This window comes from Hibiscus syriacus, unplaced genomic scaffold (assembly GCF_006381635.1).
Source record: "Hibiscus syriacus cultivar Baekdansim isolate YM2019G1 unplaced genomic scaffold, ASM638163v2 tig00004777_pilon, whole genome shotgun sequence".
NCBI lineage: Eukaryota > Viridiplantae > Streptophyta > Magnoliopsida > Malvales > Malvaceae > Hibiscus > Hibiscus syriacus.
The window spans coordinates 507,408-523,764 of NW_024062029.1; the positions used below are offsets into that span (position 1 = coordinate 507,408).

The 16,357-nt window shown below is 32.8% G+C and overlaps 1 pseudogene; it reads left to right on the forward strand.

Moving 5' to 3' along the window:
* LOC120197080 overlaps positions 1-16,036 on the forward strand; it is a 46,746-nt pseudogene extending 30,710 nt beyond the window's left edge.
* The last annotated feature ends 321 nt before the right edge of the window (positions 16,037-16,357 follow it).

The following is a 16,357-nucleotide window of genomic DNA, read 5'->3' on the forward strand; positions in this document are numbered from 1 at the left end:
AAAAATTATTATTGTTTTTTTTTAACAATTCCTACGTAGGGGAGGGGAAGAGAAACTTTGATCATATTGAGTGTTGAACTCACAACCTAGGGAGAAGAGAGATGTAAACCGATAGCTTTTAACCACATGCTTTAAAGATTGTCGACAAATTCGTTAACATTTTAAAGCAAAATTTGATGGTTTTAACATATATCTAAAGTTCAGGTAAAGTTATAAATCAATCATATATCTATTTTGGAAATTGTGGCTCAAGGTGTCCTACTCTATATTTTGCTTTGTGGAGTTCCTCCTTTTTGGGCAGGTAATCTATATTTTTTTTCTCTTTTCCCACTAAATTCATGTTTTCATTTGGATTATGGTGTAACCTATTTTATGTCTAAATTATAGATTTAATTTTTATAATTTCTTTTTAATTTTAATTCTTGTATTTTAAAAAATTTAACTCAAATTGTATAAAGTTAATACGAGTAAATCACATGAATTCATAATGATCAATTGAATAATAAGAATTAAATTCACAACTTACATATACTATTTTTTGGGTAAACTACATGTTTAGTACCTAAACTATTACTTTTGTTCTAGTTTGGTACCTAAACTTTATTTTACTTCAAAATCATACTCAACATTTAGTTTAGGTTTCAATTTGGTACATCATCGTTAAAAAATTAATAGAATTTTTGATGTGACATTTTTTTTAATTTTTTAATGATGACGTGACATCATCTTATGGTGATACATCAACATCGCTATTAAGCTTTTAACGATGAATAATGGAATGGGTAGTGCATAATCAGATGAAGGAATAGCAAATGCAATAATAAAAGGAGAAAAAGACTTTCAAAGGGATTCTTGGCTTAGGGTGTCACACTCTAATTTAGGGGCTGAATTGTATTAATTTAAGTAAATTTAAAGGGTTAAATTGCAAGTTCTAGAAACTTGCAACTTGGTTTTGAAACTCTGGGAAGTTTAAGGACTTAACCCTGAATTTTCCCATTTTTCCTTGACATTGAATAATAAACCTTCCGGTCGAGCAAGCCAACCTAAAAATCCCCAAAAACCCAATCCCTAATTCCCCTCACCATCCTTCATCAAATCAATCGTCGTCCGACCTCCATAGCCACCGCTGCCACCTCTATCTGAATTGCCATCTCATCCTGATCAAAACTCCTTAAGCCCCTCACCGTGAAACGTCGCCTAACGCCGTAAATTTCAATATAAAGTTTCTTCAATTCCAACCCTGTCGCCACAGATTTCCTTGATTTCTAGTCGATCCAGCGACCAACATAACTCACTGCCCTTACGATTGCGTTAACCAGTGTCGTGCGACCAAAACTCGGTTAGATTGGTCCCTCGTCGTCGCGTCACCGTCAACCGCAGTTGGGGGGTAAGTTTCGAATATTTTCGATTGATTTAAGTTGTTTTAGGTTGGTTAAATGGCTGATGTGGATTATTTTAATTGTATTGTTGCTCAAGAGAGAATCGACCATTCAAATAGCCCCCTTCGTCGCTGCACGTGCTACCATGCGCTGACAGTGCGTATAGGATTCATCCGTCGGTCCGGGAAGCTTTTGAAATGGTCTAGACCGACTCGAACTGGCCCAACCCGATCTGAACCAGGCCTGTTTGACCCGAACCGAGTCAACCCAACCCGACCCATTGACTTTGACCTGACCCATTGACCGTTGACCAATCTGACCGTTAACTTTGACTGGTCTGACCGTTAACCGTTGACTTTGACAAAAAAGTTAATTTTTTTAAAAAGTCATATATTATGTTTTTCGACGTCCGGAGTCCGAATCTGAAGTTCATTTTGCCAAATTCGCACTCAGTAAGTAGTTTTTCAGTGTTTTAGCTTCGGATTCAATTTGGTTTTTCGATTAAGTTTAGTTTTTGATGTAAATTTGTTTGCTATGTATACAAGAAATTATTGGACATTGAATTTAAGTTCGAGAGTGATCGAATGGAGTTTAAATGTTCGATCAGTGGAGTACGAAAATTGACGTAATACTTTACTACCTCTTTTCATGCTTTATAGAACATGTTGATAATGGATAAATGTATGGATGTATATGATTGATCTATTATGCATGTTTGATTATGGATAGACTCGAACCAAATACAGTTTAAGTGATAAATTGGTTAAGACTAGATTGAATTACATAAAGGAATTGGAAGACTAGTAAGAAATGATTTCAAGTACATTGATTACTCTGATGAGCCAACGACCTCAGAATTATTAAATTCTAATTATTTTCATTAAAAGGTTTAATACCAAAATCACCTCATTATAAAATTACGAAATTGCCTCTATAGGGTAAAAATGGTCCGAACTGACCTAAGAGCAAAACTACATTGAGAATTCGTATTTTTAATTCGATAAATCACTATTTCATTTGTTAAATTCACGATCTGCTCGGATAGTCACTAATAATCGGATCCTAACATTCGAAAAGCTATAAGACTTGTACTGCCTCTAAAGGTTATGTAGCATGACTCAAGTCGTCAGACATTTTGGATACTATTATAATGCAAAAATGAAATAAATACTAATGGAATACATGTTCGTCTCCTCAAGAATTGATCAAGGATGATTATGATATTAATCAGATCAGCTGGTGCAGTCAGTAATAAGAAGTGAATAATAGTTAAGTATCACGATCCAAATAATGACAAGTATCACACTATTGGGAACTGTAGATCAATCGGACTCGAAATCCTGATAATTCAATATATAATCTTGAATACCACAAATCATTGCTCTATCCTTATTGAGTTAAATTATTGAGAATTCTCAAAGAACCAAAATGTATAAAATAACCCTATTTGTTTAAATAATGGAACTACTCCTGACATACTTGAAATCTTAAGTATCTCGAATGCACAAGATTATGAATACCTTACTGATTACCAAGTAGCATTGAATAATATTTGGATCCTCTAGTGTATTCCTTATGTGACATGTAAATGTTTTACCTGTTTTAAAATGTGATTTTCTAAAATCACTGATTTACTGATTTACTGGCTTATGAACTATGGCTACATGGTATATGTTCTCTGGTTTATAACATCCTCAATACCGGGTTAGTGATCAAATTGTAAAGTTTCAGAATTTTGTGACTAGAGTGGAACAATAGATTAGTTCAATGATTTATTTGGAAATAAATCATAAAAGTTGTTAGTAATTATTAAATGAAGTAAATGGTAAAATGGTCATTTGATAAGGAAGATTTTTATTTTCCCTTATAAGATAAGGAAACCACGTGGGAAGAGAGAAAAGGTTCCAGAGTTCTCTTCTCTTCTTCCTTCTTCATACGTGAAGGCTTGAACAAAAGGTGAGTCTTCTATTTAGATAATTTCTGGTTAAATTTAAGGTTAGGTTATGATCATTAGATGATAACTAAGCTTAAGGAAAGCTTAAGTTATCTTAAAATCAAAAGATGAAGAAGTTATAAGAGATTAAATAAAATGGGGTTTTAAATGAATTTATGGAAAAGAGTTGATAAGTTGAATTTGATGTTAAATTTGACTTGTCATCATGCTAATTAAGGAATATGAAGTGTTAGAATTGTATTTATAACATATTGGAATTGATTATGATTCTTGAATTACATATAAGGGATAGGATTTTGAGGTTAAAGATGATTTTCATGGATATAAGTTGGTTTAAGTAATGATGATTGGGTTTAATGACATGATAGGGGTTTAAAAGAGAAGAATTGATGATTTTCGGACTTAAAATACAATTTCTGGGCTGTGTGTATCAATGCACATTCAATGTGTATCGATGCACTCTCAAATAAATGAATATCGAATGCAATTAGTGCATCGATGCACCTGCTTAAAATACAAACATCGAATGGGATTTATGCACCGATGCATAGATAGTGCATCGATGCACCCGTCAAAGGATGCATCGATACATGGTGTAGTGCATCGATGCATACCTTCATTAAAAGATAAAAATAGCTTTCTTTTTAGCCTAAGGAGTGATAGTTTAGAATATATGAATTAGTATACTGATATATATATATATATATATATATCAATGTATTACTATGTAGATTTAGAACTTAATCTCGTTCCGGAACAATTGAATGATTAGAATCGAGTCAAAGCAAGGCTAAGGTGGGTACATATTATAAGTATGGTACAATGGAATAAGAATTGTGATAAGTCTAATTCCTATGTTGATTTTCATAGCACCATAGTTATGAACATGCATACATGATAATTATTATGATACATGCATAAAGTATATATGTTCATATGATTTGATAAATGATATATGTGAATAGATTCAAATGCACATGTGACATGGTAAGTGATATGAGTTATGTGATCACAAGAGAAATGACATGAATACATGAACATATGAAACATAAGAATAATGCCCATGATATACGATTGATAGCTATAGGTATAGTTGGCATGCTAATAGTTGAGGGTTCTACATGGTCCTTTGGGACATATATATATCCTTTGGAACATTTACAGGGTCTTTTGAGATATATTTGATCTACTGGAATATGTATATGGTTCTTAAGGAGTGGTCATTCGAGACAAATACAGTACATAGGTCCTTTGGGATAAATTTCATAGCCCCTAGTAGGACCCATACGAGCTGTGGTGACAACATAGTGCACAACTTCAATGTACTCGAATACCTTGAGTTCTCAAAAATATACATGGGCCTATAAAAGGTTATCAAAAGTAATTGCATTGTTATAGTTATATGTTACCATATTATTATTGTTTACATTGAATGGTATATGACATGATTGAATGGATAGATTTTATGTTCATATTCATTCGGAATGCATTATTATTATATTTATATGTCTCACTAAGTCTATGACTTAGCGTGTAAGTGATTTACATGTAGGTACCAAGAATCAGGAAGAGCGGAAATAGGGTGATAAGAATAACATCACTGCTAGAAGATCAGATCAGAAGTAACGGATAAAGTATGTCTTTTGTCGTGTATAGTGTTGGCATGTAAGAAAAGTGTCTGTTACAAATGTTCTGATTGATTTAGTATTTTGTGGTTTCTTTTATGTAAATTAAGGTATTTGGTTTTAATGAAAGTCTAAAATTTCTCTGTTTTCTTTAAGTGTCAAAGTTTGAAAAGTCAATGTGACACCTCAGACTCATATTCGGGTCGGATACGGGTTGGGGTGTTACATTTAATGGTATCAGAGCTAAGGTTTAGCCGATTCTAGGCTTAAACCGAAGTAAAAAGTGTTTTAAAAAGGTGTACATGGTAACACAGAATGAAAAATTTCTTATCTGATAGTGTACAGAGTATGTTGTCTTGCTAATAGAATAAGATTTGTATGATATAGTAGAAATTGATTCTAGAAATTGTCAAAGTAAATCGATAGCTGATAAATCTGATGGTGATAGCAATTCACCTGCCCTGGCCAGGCAGGATGAAGAGCGGAAACCTCAGAAAGTATCTTATAAGATTAAAGGTTGATTTTAGAAAGTTGAAATCATATTAGAATAGTGATAGAAGATCTTTATTGTTTTGAATCGGAAAAGCGACATGGATTAGGTTTGTTAGTATGTGGATAAGATAGAATATGGTGAACAAGTGTCACCATAAGAACGTTAAAAAGATCAAATGACGTGGTGAGTACTTATAGAAGAGCTCAAGAATAAGTGCATCAATGATAAGAGTATAAGATATAGAAAGACAAAGTTTATGAGTTGAAACAAAGAATAGTGTTGTACATAAGCAAAAGTGTGGATATGAAAAGAGATTGCATTTTAGAAGGAAAAAGTTTGCGTTGACTAACAAGAATATGTGATGGGAATGTACTGGAAGTATAAGATTATAAGATATTGTCAGGATATGATAACCAAATCTTAAATGGATCTGGATACAGTTGTATATTTGGATCATAATAATGTGGTATAGTAAAGAAAATAAGGATTTGTATATTTGAGTAAAGCTGAGGATTAATAAGAAGAGTTTAAGAATGAGTATATCGATGATCAGATTATAACACAAAGGAAGTCAGAATGTTGAGTATGAGCAACAAAAATTACAGGATGTATGAGAATAGAGGTGAAATTGATAAGTTAAGTAAACTAATTTTGAAATAATTTTGATTGGAAAGGATATATATGATTGGTTGACTAGGGCTTGTGCCCTAGATTGAACAGATGTTATTGACTAGATATCAGAGTAAAAGTGACAGAGTTATGAGATTAGAGAAAAAGATAAAGTTGAGTTAATCAATTATGATGTGAATCTGAATATAGTGGTGTATTCCGATCAGATACCTATGATGTAGAAAAGGAGATAAATATTTGCATGAAACCTTAAGGAAAGAAAATACAAGTATAAGAAATGATAAAGAATGAATTTCTGTATAAGAAATGAGTTATCAAAGTTATGGGGATGCAATGAAGATTGGTACATAGAGATAAGTGTAGGTGATAAGACAAGAGTATGTGAACATGAAAGGAAAGATATGATTTGTGTATAAGGAATAAATAAAGGAATAATGGAATAAAGAAATGAAAGGGATTGAGTTAAAGGACCAGATACGATAAAGGTTATATGGAAGTGTAGATGATAATTTTTATATAGAAGTAAGAAAAGTGTGCAAGGTGATGTGAAAAGATTCTTTAAAGTGTATGTTGAATCATATTTAAAAAAGATTTAAGGTCGTGTTCTTGGTTAAATGATGATGGAAAACGAATTTGGTTATTATTATAAGATAGTTAGAGATGGATTTATGATGTTGAGTGATGAAAATGGATGTTACTGTCTATGTAATGAGTAACATTATTGGATTTTAGAAAGGTCAAAGGAAAATGCAGAATCGAAGGAGAGAAAAGACATAAATGGATTGAGGTTATGGGTTACTGTGTATGTGACTAAGTGACAGTAGATAAAAAAAAGATAGTTGAAGAAATAAAGGAAAGAAAGATTGAGTAAATGAGGTAGCATGAGAACATTAGAAGATATATTCTTATTGATATGTTCAGTGAAAATTCGAGGATGAATTTTCTTTAAAGGAGGGGAGATTTGTAACATCCTCAATACCGAGTTAGTGATCAAATTGTAAAGTTTTAGAATTTGGTGACTAGAGTAGAACAATGGATTAGTTCAATGATTTATTTGGAAATAAATCATAAAAGTTGTTAGTAATTATTAAATGAAGTAAAGGGTAAAATGGTCATTTGACAAGAAGATTTTTATTTTCCATTATAAAATAAGGAAACCACGTGGGAAGAGAGAAAAGGTTCTAGAGTTCTCTTTTCTTCTCTTCTTCATTCTTCATACGTGAAGGCTTGAACAAAAGGTGAGTCTTCTATTTAGATAATTTCTGGTTAAATTTAAGGTTGGGTTATGATCATTAGATGATAACTAAGCTTAAGGAAAGCTTAAGTTATCTTAAAATCAAAAGATGAAGAAGTTATAAGAGATTAAAGAAAATGGGGTTTTAAATGAATTTATGGAAAAGAGTTGATAAGTTGAATTTAAAGTTAAATTTGACTTGTCATCATGCTAATTAAGGAATATGAAGTGTTAGAATTGTATTTATAACATATTGGAATTGAGTATGATTCTTGAATTACATATGAGGGATAGGATTTTGAGGTTAAAGATAATTTTCATGGATATAAGTTGGTTTAAGTAATGATGATTGGGTTTAATGACATGATAGGGGTTTAAAAGAGAAGAATTGATGATTTTCGGACTTAAAATACAATTTCTGGGCGGTGTGTATCGATGCACATTCAATGTGTATCGATGCACTCTCAAATAAATGAATATCGAATGCAATTAGTGCATCGATGCACCTGCTTAAAATACAAACATCGAATGAGATTTATGCACCGATGCATAGATAGTGCATCGATGCACCCGTCAAGGGATGCATCTATACATGGTGTAGTGCATCGATGCATACCTTCATTAAAAGATAAAAATAGATTTCTTTTTAGCCTAAGGAATGCTAGTTTAGAATATATCAATTAGTATACTGATATATATATCAATGTATTACTATGTAGATTTAGAACGTAATCTCGTTCCGGAATAATTGAAGGATTAGAATTGGGTCAAAGCAAGGCTAAGGTGAGTACATATTATAAGTATGATACAATGGAATAAGGCTTGTGATAAGTCTAATTCCTATGTTGATTTTCATAGCACCATAGTTATGAACATGCATACATGATAATTATTATGATACATGCATAAAGTATATATGTTCATATGATTTGATAAATGATATATGTGAATAGATTCAAATGCACATGTGACATGGTAATTGATATGATTTATGTGATCACAAGAGAAATGACATGAATACATGAACATATGAAACATAAGAATAATACCCATGGTATACGATATGAGAGCTATAGGTATAGTTGGCATGCCAAGAGTCGAGGGTTCTACGTGGTCCTTTGGGACATATATATTTATATCGTTTGGAACATTTACAGGGTCTTTTGAGACATATTTGATCCACTGGAGTATGTATTTTGTCGTGTATGGTATTGGCATGTAAGAAAAGTGTTTGTTACGAATGCTCTGATCGATTTAGTATTTTGTGGTTTCTTTTATGTAAATTAAGGTATTTGGTTTTAATGAAAGTCTAAAATTTCTCTGTTTTCTTTAAGTGTCAAAGTTTGAAAAGTCAATGTGACACCTCAGACTCATATTCAGGTCGGATATGGGTTAGGGGTGTTACATTACCTATTTTCACTGGAAAATATAATAGTTCATGATTTATGGATCACTGAATCTACTGGTTTTTGAACTATGGTTACCTGAAATGTGTTATATGGTTTCATGTTTTCACTAGAATGTATGATCGATCCTAATTTATGGATCATGAAATCTACTGATTACTACTTGAACTGTTTTATTTGTGACATTATCTGGGTAGGTTGGAGTAGGGAGGTTATGCTCTGATCTAGCTGGTAAATCTTTACAGACCTAAGGTGACCTTTGGGTAGGCTTCGAGGCGCTGAGAAACTTTCTTGGGTAGGCTCTCAGGCCCCAAGGTACTCCCTTGGGTTAATCATATGACTACATATGGTGTACATGTTGAAGGCAGTTATGTGGTTTATTTCATTACCACCCTTACGAGATTTTATTGGTTCACGATACTGATATTACAATTTACTGTTAAATTTGATTTATATTGGATACTGTATGGGTAGGATTCTGGAGTACGGAGGTTCAACTCTGATCAAGCTAGTAAAACCTAAGGAGACCCTTGGGTAGTTCCATAGGCCCCAAGGTACTCCCTTAGGGTGGCTCCTCTGCTGTGTGCTTAGGGTAGGTCCTTATGGATGCAATTATGGGGAACTGTGTAATGATGTTTGGTTAGAGGGTATTACTATGGTTTTTAAAATATGTTTTGAACTACAAACGTTTTAAAGGATTTATATATGTTACTCTGTTTTGTTGGAACACACTAGACATCCTATTCCAATCTCCTAAAAACTTGGTCCTCTGAATGTTTCCTTTGAACTAAAATCTTCATTTCTTTTACTCGAAGAAATATCAGTGGAACCACAGCTAATCCCGAAAACCTGTAGGCGCCTGAATAGATAAGGAAATTTTTATGTTTACATATTATCTGCATGTCCTTCAGCATCACGTTGTAGTTTTGTATTGCTGAGCTTCCCAAAGCTCACTCTTTACTTACCATTTCAGGTTAAATTAATCCAATACAACTATCGACATCAGTAAAGGAGTTCCACTAGCGTTGCTTTCGGAGTACGGTGCATGTGATTAGGGGGAATATATGTCACTTTTGACTTATTTTATACTGTTTTTGAAACTTTTATTTTAATTTTAAATTGTTTAAAGATTTTACACGTTTTAACAAAAAAATTAAATTTTTCTCAGATTTTTACTGCAAGTCACTCCAATGGCCCTAATGTGACACCTCATATCGAATCGGGTCACCTGTATCGGTCTGAGGGTGTTACATAGGGTTTTCAGTGAAGCCAAGGAACTTGTCAAGAGCATGCTTCATCCTAATCCTTACGATCATCTAACGCTTCACGGGGTCCTCGATATGTATTATTTCTCGAACAGACGTAAGATTTTATGTTAGGAGACGAACTTATAAAATTCTAGGGTGAAAATAGATTATCTATTGAAAATACGAAGAAAATATCTAAAATATATAATAAACTGACATTTGTTGTATTTTTATGTGAAGAACATCTATGGATTCAAAACATTAAACATTGTCCCAACGTTAATATGGGAGAAAACGTAAGATCAAGGATTAAACAGTTCTTATTGATGAGCAAGTTCAAGAATAAAGTTTTGAGGGTAAGTATTAAGCTTTTCCTTTTTCCTTTTTCTTTCATTTCACATTTGTGATCTGAGAGGCTTGTTTGATGTCTAATTTATTACAGGTTGTAGCAGACAACTTACCAGAGAATCAAATCGATTTAATTATCGAAATGTTCAATATGATGGATACCAACAATAACAGGCATCTGTCATTCGATGAGCTACGAGACGGGCTGGAGAAACTTGGGAATTGTTGAATTATGTTTCGATATAATAAATTTAAAGGAAAAATATTTTTGGACTTGAATTTAATTTATTCAAAGTTTTTAAAAAAGATTTCAAAAACAATCCAAAGTCCATTAAATTAAAATTTAAGCAAAAATGCTAAAGGGTGTCAAACAGTGCATCCATACACTCAAACACCGAATGCAATTAGTGCATCGATGAACCCTGCAGTACATCCATGCACCCTGGCTGCAACGGCTAGTAACGACTAGTTTATTTGAATTTAATGAAGGGGTACCGATGCACCTTGATAGTGTACTGATGCACTATGTTATGGCAACCTATTATTGCAGAAAAGTCATCCCCAAACAGCTCCAAAACATCCCCAATGGCTATATACGACTTCAAACATATTCCAAGCTATAAATACAAGTTAAGGACACTTGAAGAAACAAGAGAACAACTATCCAAGCAATCAAACACAATAGAAGAGCTTTTTTTTCTTATTTTCCTTTATCTTGTAAATATTTGTTCTTGTGAGCTTAATTCTTGTAAACATCTACCTTTGAGAGGTTTATTTGTTTACTTCTTTTATCCTTTTGTAAAGGGGAAAGGTTATAGTTTAGCCATTGAAAAACTGAGGAGTTGTAAAGGTTATCTCTTTGTCCTTGAAAAAGAAAGAACAAATTAGTGAATTTGTTGGAAAATCCTTGGTGAGGAGCTAAGGTAGTGGATGTAGACTTGGTTGAGAAGTCGAACCACTATAAATCACTGTGCAATTCTCTATATTTCAATCTCCCTACTCCTAAACACAAAAACCATTCTGACCCCTCTTTGCAAATCATTCCAGTTGTCGATTCGAGCTTCCAAAAATCCCAACAGACATTCTATTGAAGATCCTGATGTCAAGATGTTAATGGAGTCTGTAAGTTGTATAATTCATTTCAAGACTTATTTCTTGGCAAGGGTTGTGCTTCTAAGGGATGCCTTGGGTTCCAAGTTTTCTATTTTTGTCGTCATATCTGAAATATGTTTCCATGCTTTCTTCTCCGAAAGGCTGACGTTAATGGAAGTGGGACACTAACCTACGATGAGTTTGTTACGATGGCGGTTCACCTGAAAAGGATCGGCAACTAGTGTGGCGGATCCAGAAATTAAAAAATGGGGGTCCAAAATAAATATTATAATATTCATTAATTAAAAAAAGTTACATAATCCAAAATCGAAAATAACAATTCATTCAAAAAGCCATACAAGTTAATAACTCTATACTAACCTCATTCAAAAAGCCAATTATTCTCAACGAGCTTTCATTCTTTGAAATCGTTTCAAGATTTTTTTCATTATCAATTTGGACAAAAACATCTCTTTCTATATAAGTGGCCAAACAATCATTTAGAAATTGATCACCTATGCTATTTCACAACCTCCTCTTAATGTTGTTCATTTTAGAAAATTCTCTTTCCATACTTGCAGTTGCTACGGGGAGAATCAATACCAACTTTATCAGCAAATAAACTTGTTGGGACACTTGATGCTTCTTTGTCTCGACTAGCTTCATGGAAAGTTCACCATATCTTTCAATACCCAAAATATATCATCCCTCTGTATATCAACAATATAATTACCAAATTGATCATCAAGGACTAGTCTATCAACACATTTAAATTCATCGGGATATAATTCATCAAGTTTAAGTATCTTTTTGTTTGTCCAAAGAAGAAATTTTATCAAGTGGACTCAAAGAAGCCATACAAGTTAATAACTCTATACTAACCTCATCAAATCGGTTGTTTAACTCTTGCAGCTGAATATCTATAACTCCCAATAACACTTCAATTCGAAAATAATGAATATTAGTAGTATCCAAATGATAACGTTTCTTTCTTCTCGGAGGAGTATACACAACATCCATATCAAGAATATCAATGTCATTCTTGTTACAAAATGTAGTGGTTGTAGCAAATAAATACTCCCACTCGTTTTCCCTCATATTTTGCAAATGTTGTACTAACATCTTGTGTAAGGCATGTAGATCCTATTCCGGTTTCTTGAGTTTGGGGCATATTATTTGAAGAGAAATAAAATTCTTGTTCGGCTTAAGTTGCTGAAGGTTGAGTTGGTTATGAGATACAATTTGACACTTCACTTGGGAAGAACTTGCATAATTTTTTTTTGGACTTTTGAACAAACCAATCCAACGTTCTATTCTTCTTCTTTCGTTGAAAGTTGGTCTTTTCTTCATTCATCTTCTGACTACTAAATTACAAAATTTACAAACCAAAATAATTATCGATTATAATTCACTATTAATAACTATATTTATTATTAAAGAAGTAAGATCTTAATTACTAATTAAGTAATTTTAATGGATTCAACTTAAAAGTTAAAATATCCAAATTGCTTCAGCTTAAATTACACAAATTTAATATACTTTTTCTCCATCCCAAAAATATATATTCATAATTTTATATATCACAATTTAACATTCAAATATTCTTCATAAAATCACTAAAATCTATTAAATTGATCTAAAATTTAATTTTATATCTTAATTTTAATTCACTCAAATTTAAAAAATAAATTTCAAAAAACACAAAAACATAAATATGAATTTAACTAAATTTAAGAGGGAAAAGAAATGAGAATCACCTTACTCGCATGTATCTTTGTTGGGGAAGTTCACCGAAAATTGTCGGTGAACGGCATCATGACAGTTGATTTAGACTGAAGCAAGTGACCGATAGTTGGGTTTCATAGCAGCTGGGTTTGAATTAAAAAAAAAACAGAAGCTTTAGAGGTGAGAAAGTAAAAAAGGTGAGATGAATTGTTGTAAAAGATAAAATAGTATATATTATTTTAATCAATACTTTTTTAATTTGAAAATTTAGAATAAAAGGTTGACATTGGTTTCTTACCCACGTCAAAGAGCACAAAGCTCAAGAAATAGGTGTGCAAAATTTTTAACTCTTAATATAATATATTAAATATTGATACTTTTTAAGGAAAATGAGAGAAAGTAAAAATGTGAGATGAATTGTTGTAAAAGGTAAAATGGTATATATTATTTTAATCAATATTTTTTAATTTAAAAATTTAGAATAAAAGGTTGAAATTAACTTCTTACTCACGTCAAAGAGCACAAAGCTCAAGAAATATGTGTGCATAATTTTAAACTCTTAATAAAATATATTAAATGTTGATACTTTTTAAAGGAAAATAGGTATGCATTTGCTACCTCCTGGGACACATAGGTCCGCCACTGGGCGACGACCAACACTGTCAAGCTTTTCGTTACTTCGACAAGAACCAAACTGGTTACATCGAATTCGATGAACTAAAAAAGCTCTACTACGAGACAACAACAGTCCCGACAATTAACAAATGGTCAAAGGCATCATGCTTGATGTCGACAAAGATAAGGTTTTTGATCTTCCGTTTTCCAGGATGTTCCATGTGGAAATTATAAACACGATTAACTCGGATTCGATTTTCTTTTATAGGATGATCGAATTAGTTATCAGGATTTATTTTCAAGGCAATGATGTTTACAGGCATGGACTGGAAAATGGCTTCTCGACAGTATTCTAGAGCATTGGTAAATGCAGTGAGCATCAAAATATTAAGAAAATTGGGCAACTAAAATGATAAGAAAATTTACAGGTTTGGCAAAATCTCAAAAAAAAAATTCTTCCCACCAAACAAAAAAACGATCGTTGTGATTTTACGGTGGGAGGTTTCCAGTGTATCCAACTAATATGCTTCTACCATAGCTATAGAAGATTGGCAAAATCTATTTTGTTGGACTTGGAACACACTAGACATCTTATTCCAATCTCCTAAAAACTTGGTCCTATGAATGTTTCCTCTGAACTGAAATCTTCATGTCTTTTACTCGAAGAAATATCAGTGAACCACAGTTCATCCCCAAAACCTGTAGACACCTAAATAGATAAGGAAATTTATGTTTGCCTATTAGTTGCATGTCCTTCAGCATCACTAGGTAGTTTTGTATTGCTGAGCTTCCCAAAGCTCACTCTTTACTCACTATTTCAGGTTAAATTTATCCAGTACAACTATCAACATCAGTAAAGGAGTTACACTGGCGTTGCTTACGAAGTACAGTGCATGTGTTTAGGGGGCATGTAGATCACTTTTGACTTATTTTATACTGAGTCTGGAACATGTGTTTTAATTTTAATTTGTTTTATGATTTTACACGTTTTAACAAAAAATTAAATTTTCCTGGATTTTTATTGTGGGTCGCTCCGGTGGCCCTAATGTGACACCTCAGATCGGATCGGGTCACCTATATCAGTCTGAGGGTGTTACATAGGGTTTCCAGTGAAGCCAAAGAACTTGTCAAGAGCATGCTTCATCCTAATCCTTACGATCATCTAACGCTTCAAGAGGTCCTCGGTATGTACTCTTTCTCAAACAAACATAAGATTTTATGTTAGGAGACGAACTTATAAAATTCTAGGGTGAAAATAGATTATCTATTGAAAATATGAAGAAAATATCCAAAATATATGATAAAAAGACCTTTTTTGTGTTTTTATATGAAGAACATCCATGGATTCAAAACATTAAACATTGTCCTAACGTAAATATGGGAGAAAACATAAGATCAAGGATTAAACAGTTCTCATTGATGAGCAAATTCAAGAAGAAAGTTTTAAGGGTAAGTATTAAGCTTTTTTTTTTTTTTCTTTCATTTCACCTTTGTGATCTGAGAGGCTTGTTTGATGTCTATTTTATTACAGGTTGTAGCAAACAACGTACCAGAGGATCAAATCGATTGTCGAAATGTTCAATATGATGGATACCGATGATAATGGCATCTGTCGTTCGAGGAGCTACGAGACGGACTGGAGAAACTTGGGCATTCTGTTGAAGATCCTGATGTCAAGATGTTAATGGAGTCTGTAAGTTGTATAATTCATTTCAAGACTTATTTCTTGGCTAGGGTTGTGCTTCTAATAGATGCCTTGGGTTCAAGTTTTCTATTTCTGCTGTCATATCTGAAATCTGTTTCCATGCTTTCTTCTCCGAAAGGTTGACGTTGATGGAAGTGGGACACTAACCTACGATGAGTTCGTTACGATGGCGGTTCACCTGAAAAGGATTGGTGACGACCAACTCTGTCAAGCTTTTCGTTACTTCGACAAGAACCAAACTGGTTACATCGAATTCGATGAACTTAAAGAAACACTACTACGAGACGACAACAGTCCCAACAATGAACAATTAGTCAAAGACATCATGCTTGATGTCGAAAAGATAAGGTTTTCGATCTTCCATTTCCAGGATGTTCCATGTGGAAATTATAAACACGATTAACCCGATTCGATTTTCTTTTGTAGGATGATCGAATTAGTTATCAGGAGTCCAAGGCAATGATGTTTACAGGCATGGATTGGAAAATGGCTTCTCGATAGTATTCTAGAGCATTGCTAAAAGCAGTGAGCATCAAAATATTAAGAAAATCTAGGCAACTAAAATGATAAGAAAATTTCCAGGTTGTGGCAAAATCTCAAAAAAAATTCTTCCCAACCAAACAAAAAAAAACGATCGTTGTGACTTTACGGTGGGAGGTTTCCATTGTATCCAACTGATATGTGTCTACCATAGCTATAGAAGATTGACAATTTCATTTATAATAAACCAATTTTTTTCTTGATAAGTTTATTTTATAATTAAATATGTTCTATAAATTATGTCCTTCAACTTAATTATTTATGCTGTTTTGGTTTAGTTTAATTGATACTTGTAATAATGGTGTTGCAAATTTAAGAGATATGATACGGTAAGATAAAAAAAAATTACGTGTAATTTCATTGC